We start from the raw sequence: 9,263 nt of genomic DNA on the forward strand, positions 1-9,263 counted from the left end.
CATTTGTTGTTTGGATTGTTTTTCTTATATTGAACCATCCTTGCATACCCATTATGAATCCCACTTGGTCATGATGAAATATTTTTAAAAAATATACTGTTGGATTCTATTGGCCAGAATTTTGTTAAGGATTTTTCAATCTATGTTTATGAAAGATATTGGTCTATAGTTTTCCAGTTTGGTGGTGTCTTTACATGACTTTGGTATCAGAGATATGTTTGTTCCTAGAATGAGGCTGGGAGTATCCCATGTTCTTCTATTTTCTGAAGTAGTTTATGTAAACTTGATCTTATACACAGACTAAAACTTGGTATACATTCTTCTCTAGTGTGCACAGAAAATTCCCCATAATAGATCATGTTTTAAGTCACAAAGCAAACCTCAATAAATTTTAAAAAATTGAAATAATACAAAGCATTCTCTCAGACCATAATGCAACAAAATTAGAAATAAATAACAAGATATAAAGAAGAGAAAAACCATACACTTGGACGCTGAATAACATCCTACTTGAACGTGAGTGGGTAATAGAAGAAATAAAAAATAAGTTTCTTAAAACAAATGATATTGAAAATAAAATTTAAAAAAAATTGGGAAACAGCTAATGCAGTACTTGGAGGTCAAATTTTAGCTAAGCAATCTCACCAAAGGGAAGAAAGAATAAAAAATTGATTATTCAACCCAATATTTTCAACAAATAGAAAAACAACAGCAAGAAAATGCAATAATCTCTAAAAGAAAGGAAATGATAAAAATTAGGGTGGAAATAAATGGAATAGAAAACTAAAAAAACAATTGAAAGTATTAACAAGGCCAGGAATTGATTGTTAAAAAAGGTTGATAAAAATCAACAAACCACGAGCAAAGTGAGCAAAGGAAAAGACAGAAGAGCCACAATAATCTGAATAAGAGATGAAAGGGATGATATCCAACAGAACCAACTAAAAAAGGTTAATAATGGAATTTTGAGGGACCTCTGGTGGCCTAGTGACAAAGTGTGCTGCAAATCTCAACATCTTGTGTTTCGAGTCCACAAGCTGCTCCATGTGAAAAGGATGAGCGATCTCTTCCTGTATAATTAACTGCTTCTGGAAGCCTGCAGGGTCAGCTATGGGTCAGTTCCGACTCTACATCACACAGAAACATAGCAACAACAATGGAATTTTATGAAAAACTGTACTCAAACAAATATGAAAACCTAGAAGAAAGAACAACTACTTAGGCATTCACAACCCACCCAAACTGACACAGACTGAATAGAGCCATCACAAAAGAAGAAATTGAATAGGTCATAAAACAACTTCCAACAAAAAACCCCTGGACAAGATGATTTTACTAGTGAATTTTACCACCCTCTCAATTTTAAGAACCAGTTCTAGTTGCCTTCAAGTCAACTACAGCACACATCAGGACAGAACTCTGCTCCTTGGAGGTTTCAATGACTGTGTTTTTCGAAGTACATCACTGGATAGTCTTTCTTCAGAGGTACCTCTGGGTCGACTTAAATGCCTAACCTATCAGCAACTAAACTCACCAATGTGCAATGTGTTTAGTGGAGAGGGGAGCTGGTGGAAGACAAAGTCTGCATTAGTGTCCTTCATGTCCTGTGAAGCTGCTGCTCCAGGGGGACAACCTCATGCTTTATCTGAGGGAGGAAACCGTTATTAAAAATATATTTATTGCACCGTTATTATGTGACTGAGAGTCTCTCAGCGGTGAACCTTTAAACTCCTGGCTGTTAACCGAAAGGATGGAGGCTCAAGCACACTGGACACTCTTCAGAAGAAAAGTTAGACAGTTTGCTTCTGAAAAAAACAGTTTGCAAACCCTCAGGGGCACAGTTCTGCCCTGACACTCTCCCCATAATCCAGAATCAACTCCATGGAAACTGGTTTGTTGGTTATTATGGAGTAGATCCTGGGGAGAAAACACTAAACAAGTTAGGTCTTGTCATTGCCTTCATGGAATGCAGAATCTAGTGAGAAAGAAGATAAAAGTGTGCTCAGAGAATGCTGGCGATGCAGGGGAAGATATTGACCACAGAGGAGCTAAAGTAAATTGGAGAAAGGAATGACGTGAAAGAGTTGACCAGAAGATTTCCAAGGGCGGCCCGAGAAGAGAAAGGATTAATACTGAACGGTGCTAACACCGGGAGTTAGAAAACCACAAGTGAAGAGAAGATACAGCATTTCTCAAGCTGAAAGTGTTGGAAGAAAAAAGAAATTCAAGCACAGAGCTGTAATAGCCACAGGTTCTATGGGAAAAATAGTGATTGATGCAGAAAAAAAATTGAATCAAAGAAAATGGAAGAAATATATAAGACTGTTCTAAAAAGAATTGGTCAATGTTTAACTATTTCAGGAAGTAGCATAAAATCAAGTGTTGGTATTGAAGGATCCAAACTGAAGGAATTGGCTGAAGAGGAGTCTCCATTTACACGATAGAATACTGTGTAGCACTCAGGAGCAACAATTTTGAAAAATGCTACATTACTTGGGAGAGGTTAGAGAGCATTTTGCTGGGTGAAGTCAGTGTCATAATGGCAATTACTGCCCAAGACAATTATTGTATAAATAGAAGGAAACTAGTAAAATGTGTATAAATGTTCCAAGAATGAAGGGGAAGGTGGTGTATGAAGATGAAGAACAGGAGAAATCACTGAGGAGGAAGGGGCGGAAGCTTTTTTTTTTTTTTTTTTTAAAAAAAAGAAAGATGTTTCCAGGAATTGACTGAGTGTCAATTGAGATGTTTCAACAAAATCTAAAGCAACACTTGGAGAGCTCACTTGTCTATGCCAATACTTTTGGGAAACTGGAAGAAAGCCATACTTTTAAAGAAAGGTGATCCAATGGAGTGCAGAAAATATCAAACACTATCATACACAAGTAACTCTTTGCTGAAAGTAGTGAAAAAGAAATTGCAGATGCCGGAATTTCAAGCTGATTCGCAAGGACCATGAAAGAGAAGATGTCACTGTTGGTGTCAGATGGATCTAGACTAAAAGTAGACAAGACCAGAAGGATGTTTACCTGTGTTTTATTAATTGCACAAAGGTGCTCTACTAAGTAGATTGTAACAAGTTATAGATAACACTGGAAAAAACCAATCCCACAACCAAAATCAAACCAAAACAAACAAATGAGAGTTCCAGAACACTTAACTGTACCTAGAACAAAGACTAGTCATTCAACAGAAGGAGGAGATGCTTTGCTGTTGGGAGCATCAGGAAAGGTGTCGCCATGTTTTGTCTTTACACTATATGCAGTCTGTGTGCTGGACCGTATGAAGAAGAATGTGGCAATTGGGTTGGAGGAAGACTTTTTAACAGCCCGTGATATGCAGATGACAAAACCTTGCTTGCTGAAACTAAGGAGGACCTGAAGTGCTTGCTGCAGAAGGTCAAGGACTGTAGTCTTCAATATGGATTGGAGCTCAGCATCAAGAAGACAAAGATTCTCACCACTGGGCCAATTAGCAGCACCATGACAGATGGAGAAGAGATTGAGGGTGTTGACTATTACAGCTGGTTTGGCTCCACAATCAACACTCTTAATACCAGCAGTCAGGAAATCAAAAGACAAATTGCACTGGGAAAATCCACTGTCAGGGACTTCTCCAGAGTACTGAGAAGCAATGATGTCAGTTTAGAGACTAAGGTGTGCCTGATACAGGCCACATAGTCGTTGCAATTACTTTCTATGCATCAGAAAGCTGAATAACAGAATAACAGATAACAGAAGAAGAATTGAGTTGTGGTGCTGGAGAAGAGTCTTAAACATACCATGAACTGTGAAGGAAACAAATAAGTCTGTCTTGGAGAGGGTGAAACCAAGTTTCTCTTTGGAGGCTAGGTTGTTCAAGCTTTGTATCACATACTTTGGGCATGTGGCCAGGAGGGACCAGTCCTTGGAGAAGGACATCATACTTGGAGGGGTGGAGGGACAGTGCAGAATAGGAAGACCCGGGATGTGGCAGATTGATACAGTAACGGACTATGAGGGTAGGTGTGTCAGAGTCAGTGAGACTGGCTCAGAATATATCAGAATATATAGAGTCATTATGAGTTGCAGGTGACTCGATGACACATAGCAACCACCAGAGGCTGCAAGAAGGAGCAAATTTATATTAAAAGAAGTCCATCTAGAATACTTTATTGAAGGGCAAATGATAAATTTCTCACACACTTTGGGCATACTATTAGGAGTTAATAGTTTCTGGAGAAGGAAATTGTATTTGGTGAAGGAGAGGGTCCATGAAAGAGACTCCACAAAATGGACTGAGACAGTGACAAGTGTGGGCTTCTGAGGATGACACAGATATGGATAGTATTTTGCCTGTTGTCTATGGGTCGCTATGAGTCAGAATGGATTAAATGACACGTAAGAACAACAGTGACAGGGTGATGGTCATGAGGTAGCAACCCTGTGAACAGCAGATCTGAACCCGCCCTGCCCTGTGCCACCCTCATCACCAGCATACTTGAGCCCATTGTTATCGTCACTGTCAATCCATCTTCTCAGTCTTCCTCTCTTTTGCTGACCTTCCACCTTTCTAAGCATGATATCTTTTTCCAAGGACTGATTCTCTGAAGGAGGTGACATTTAGCCAGATCTTGAGGATCAGTTGAAATGAGTGCCCCACCCCAGGCATCTAGCACAGTGTGAACAAAGCCCTAAGTGAAAACTCTTCAATGAGGTTAGGCTCTAGGTATAAAGTTACAAAGTACAAAGTTAGGAGAGGTCCCAGAGAAAGTGTGCTCCTGTAACCATCATGAATTCAGACATCTGGATTTCAGAACTCCAAGATAATTTCTGGTACTTTCTGTCACCCAACTTGTGGTACATTTTTATGGCAGCCTAACAGACTGAATGACTGAGGTTGACAAAAGAAGAATATATGCCTTTGAGTTACGGTGTTGGAGAAGAGTACTGAACATCTCATTGGCTGCCAAAAGAACAAACAAATTTTTCTTGGTGAAAGTGCATCCAGGGTCCTTTTTGGAGGCAAAGATATACTTTGTGCATCATTCTTGGAAAAGTGAAGAGTCAGTGTAAGAAAGGAAGACCCTCAACAAGATGGGTTGACAGTGACTTTAACTACGAATTCAAGTATACATTATAGATAATGACGATGGGACAGGATAGGGCAAGGCCCAGATCCATTGTTTATAAGTGTAGTTGTCTCGACAGCACATAACAATAACAAAACAACAAGAGCCTGAAAGCTGCGGCTGCCCTTCTTGTTGTCCACAGACCTCAGTGAAAGACGGGACGATCCCCCAATGAGATGGTTTGACATAGTAACTTCAGCAACAGACTCAAGTGTGTCAGAGATGATGAGGATGGCACAAGGGAGGACAGAGTTCAGGCTGATTGTTGATAGGGTCGCTATGAGTCACACTCAACTCAATAGCACCTAACAACAACATCAACAACAACTACTACTCCAGTAACATTTTAAAGATGCCAATTACAAATAAGATTACTTTCACAGGTGCTAGGGGCTAGGACTTGAATATATCTTTTGGGGGACACAAATTAACCTATAAGAGGTGTAGTCTTAGGGGAGCTCTGGTGGCCTAGTGGCAAGGACCTGCAACTACAATTCCAGAGGCGCATGGTTCGAATCCACCAGATGCTCTGCCAGGAAAGGAGGGACAATTTCCTTCTGTACCAGTCAGATCTGATTTGACTGTACACTCACACAAAAATAAAAAAAAATTAAAAGAGGTGTAGTCTTAAGGATAATTAATAGAAGAACTGAAGATCATCTCTGCTTTCTGGCTTGAACAGCTAGCAGGACCCTCAAGTGATTAAAATGAAGAAGGCTGGGACAGAGGATTGAGGATTTCAGTGATCCTGGAAACAAGACTTTAATTGTTTAAGGACAGGAGAATGTAAGACATTCAGGAGTGACCTGTGGAGAATTTCAGGAAGAGGGTCTACTACTTGTTCCTACTTCAGGACTCAACCTCAGTTCGGTTTTTCATCTCTCATCCTTTGATGCTCCCTTGTCTGTTTATTATGTCTTCGTCTTGGAGGTGTAAGAGCCCATTTGAGACATTTCACCCACTCAGAGTTTATGTGCTAGTAATACTATACAAAATGTGCAGAGGGGCATAAATTAAAATTAGAGGCAGTCACTAGTTTATTGTGTCTAGGAGGCTGCGTTTGTGTATAAGAGGCAGGTGGCAGACAAAGGCAATGGAAGGAGGTATTAGATCAAAGAGGGAAATCAATGTAGACCATCAATGGGAGAAGTTGTGATGGATATGGGGCTCCAGCAGGAATATAGAGAGGAGAATATGAATGGGTAGAGGCAAGCCGAGACCAAGGTTAAGGAGACTGAAGAGGTGGGGGGCTGGTGATGCCATTTGCAGAGGGTCATCATGGGGGCACCTAAGGAACCATAGAATGTAAATGACTGGAAAGGCTGTTGGAAATGACATAGGTCAGATCTGCTGAGATCACAGAGTCACTTGCTCAAGGAAGTCAAACCAGTTCTGGAATCCAGTCCCTTGACTTCAAGCCTTGGTTCTCTTGAGCACATGTCTCAAGGATAAGTCAAAGTGCAGATGTAAAGATCTATGCACTTGTTTGCTAGTTGGAGCATTACTTACAATAGTGAAAAATTGAAGAAAATCCAATTTTAATATTAAGACACTGGCCCAAAATCATAAATAATCACGGTGTTATATGGCACCATTACAATCACCAAAACAATATTTAAAGGCATTTAAAACAGCATTGGATAAAGCAGAGGATAAATTTAGTGTTACAGAAGGCAGAATGCAACTATTTTTAGGACCCTATTTTTGTAGGGAACTCTGGTAGCCTAATGATAAGAAGCTGCACTGCAATCCCAAAGGCACATAGTTCAAATTCACCAGTTGCTCTATGGGAGATAGATGGGCAATGTACTCCAGCGTGATTTACTGCCTCTGACAACCTGCTGGAGGGTCAGCTATGGGTGGGTTCTGACTGAACGGCACACAACAATAACAACCACCATGACCACCACGACCACCACCACCACCACCACCACAATTTTGCAAACAAGGGAACTCTGTTGACACAGCCCATAGGGAGTTGTGTTGCCAACCCAAATATGGCATCTCTCTGGGGGTTCAAATCCACCAGCAGATCCACAGGAGAAAGAGGAACAGTCTCTTCCTGTGTGACTTGCAACCTATGAAAATCCACTGGACAGTCATCTATGAGTCAGCCTCAGACTGATAGCAATGAGAGTGAGTTGGTTTTGCAGTGAAGACAGGATGTAGATACATTTAATGAAAGAAAAAGGAAAATGCCATTGTTAAGTGGTGGGGTATTAGGATGTTTGTGTAGACATTTCTTTATCTTTCCAGGTTTCTACCATAAAGATAATTTAACATTTTTTAAAATGAAAATCAAAGTGTTCTCACAGGTGTGAGGAAGCAATCCTTTCAATATTTTCAAAGACGTCCTATTTATTCGAATGGGTTTTACTTCCAGAGCCTATCTGTGGTCCAATGATATAATTTCTTTTTGGGTTTTCTCTTAAATTTACCTTTAATAGTTGGAATCAACCCATCTCTGACCCTATTGTGGGTCTTCAGAAGCAGGTAACCACCACACAGGAGGAGATTGAACATCTTTCTCCTGCAGAGCAGCTGGTGGCTTCGAACCGCACACCTTCAGGACTACAGTGGCAGCACACAGTGCAAGACAATACTAAGTTCCTGTGTGATGTAAACGGTGACGTGTTCATTCAGCCAAATCCCTATTTTGGACATTAAAGGCCTTTCTTGTTTTCTGCTGTTAGGAGTAATTTGCTCCTAAATAGATCTGTACACAGAACTTTGTGCCTCTCTCTGATTATTTTTCTGAAGAGGGAATTGCTGGGTCAAAGTGTGAGTATTTTTTAAAAAATTGGACCAGATTATGTAGAATGAATTGATCACAGTCTTTGGTTCATGCACACTCACCTTTGGCTACTCATACATGGCTACTTGTAATGCAATTATTGCAATTATCTCTATACTGTTTTTGATAACATGAGTCCCAAATAGAAGCTAAGAATCTGACAATACCTTGTGGTTTCCCCACCTTTCTTACCATATTTTCAATTCTCCCTTTATCATTCCTTGGTTTTCCTTTCTATACTGAATCTACATTGTATTCCTAAAACTTTGCTTTTTCTTTCTTTCTTTTTTTATCTTTTGAAGGGCAGCATTCTGTACACCATCTTATGTGACTTCCGTTTTGCAATTCTTCTATATTGGTACATCTAGTCCTAGTTCACGTGTTTTGGTCTTGTGTACAGTTCCAATGGATCAAACTACAAACCAGTTACCTATTTTTCTGCAGGTGAAATGTACGGGTTGATTCTAGGGTTTTGATCTTGTCAACAGGGCTGCTTTGAACAATACTTCATGAGTCTCCTTTTACAAATGCACAAGATTTTCCCTTGGATGTTCTTCCCTAGGAGTTGAGTTGCTGTGAATATTGAACCTTAGGAAAGAATTTGAAGTTGATTTTCTAAAGTGGTTTCATCTCCAGTGATGTATTCTGTGGATCCTTATGCTCTCTAACCCTTTGTATCATTAGACTGTTAGTATTCGTGAATCAAATAGGTATAAAATGACCTCTTACTATTGTCTAATTTGCAGTTCTTTGATTAACAGTGATGTTGATCTTCCCTTGAGATAAGTTTATTGGCTATACATTTATTGTTCTGTGAAATACCTCTTTGTGTTCATTGCCTATTTTTTCCCCATTGCTTCTGCTTATACTCTTACTGGTGGGTAGTTCTGTATATTATTAATACAATTGTTGCGGTTAGATGTTAATGAGATCATTACGACTCATAGAGACCCTGTGAACAATGGCTCTGAACTCTGCCCTATCTTGTGCCATCCTCACCACCTCTGATATACTGGAGCCCACTGTTACAGTCACTGTAACCATCTATCTTAATGAAGATCTTTCCCTTTTACACTGACCCTCCACCTTTTCAAACATAATGTCTTCTTCCAAGAACTAGCCTCTCCTAACAACACGCCCAAAATATGTGAGTTGATGTTTCACCATCTTTACAGTAAAGGAGAACCTGTGAAACCTGGAACCCGTGCAAGGCAGAAACCTTCTTGTAAGTTGTAACTATCTTGTCTCTTACCTTTTTATTGAAGGTATATTTTTTCCCGAATTTTTTATTTTACATTGGTTTACTTACAAAGTTCATATACATTGTGTTTCACACTATCCTTCACTCACATTGTTTCA

The sequence above is a fragment of the Elephantulus edwardii genome, unplaced genomic scaffold (genome assembly GCF_000299155.1).
Source record: "Elephantulus edwardii isolate Elephantulus edwardi_28Jun2011 unplaced genomic scaffold, EleEdw1.0 scaffold00062, whole genome shotgun sequence".
Lineage (NCBI taxonomy): Eukaryota > Metazoa > Chordata > Mammalia > Macroscelidea > Macroscelididae > Elephantulus > Elephantulus edwardii.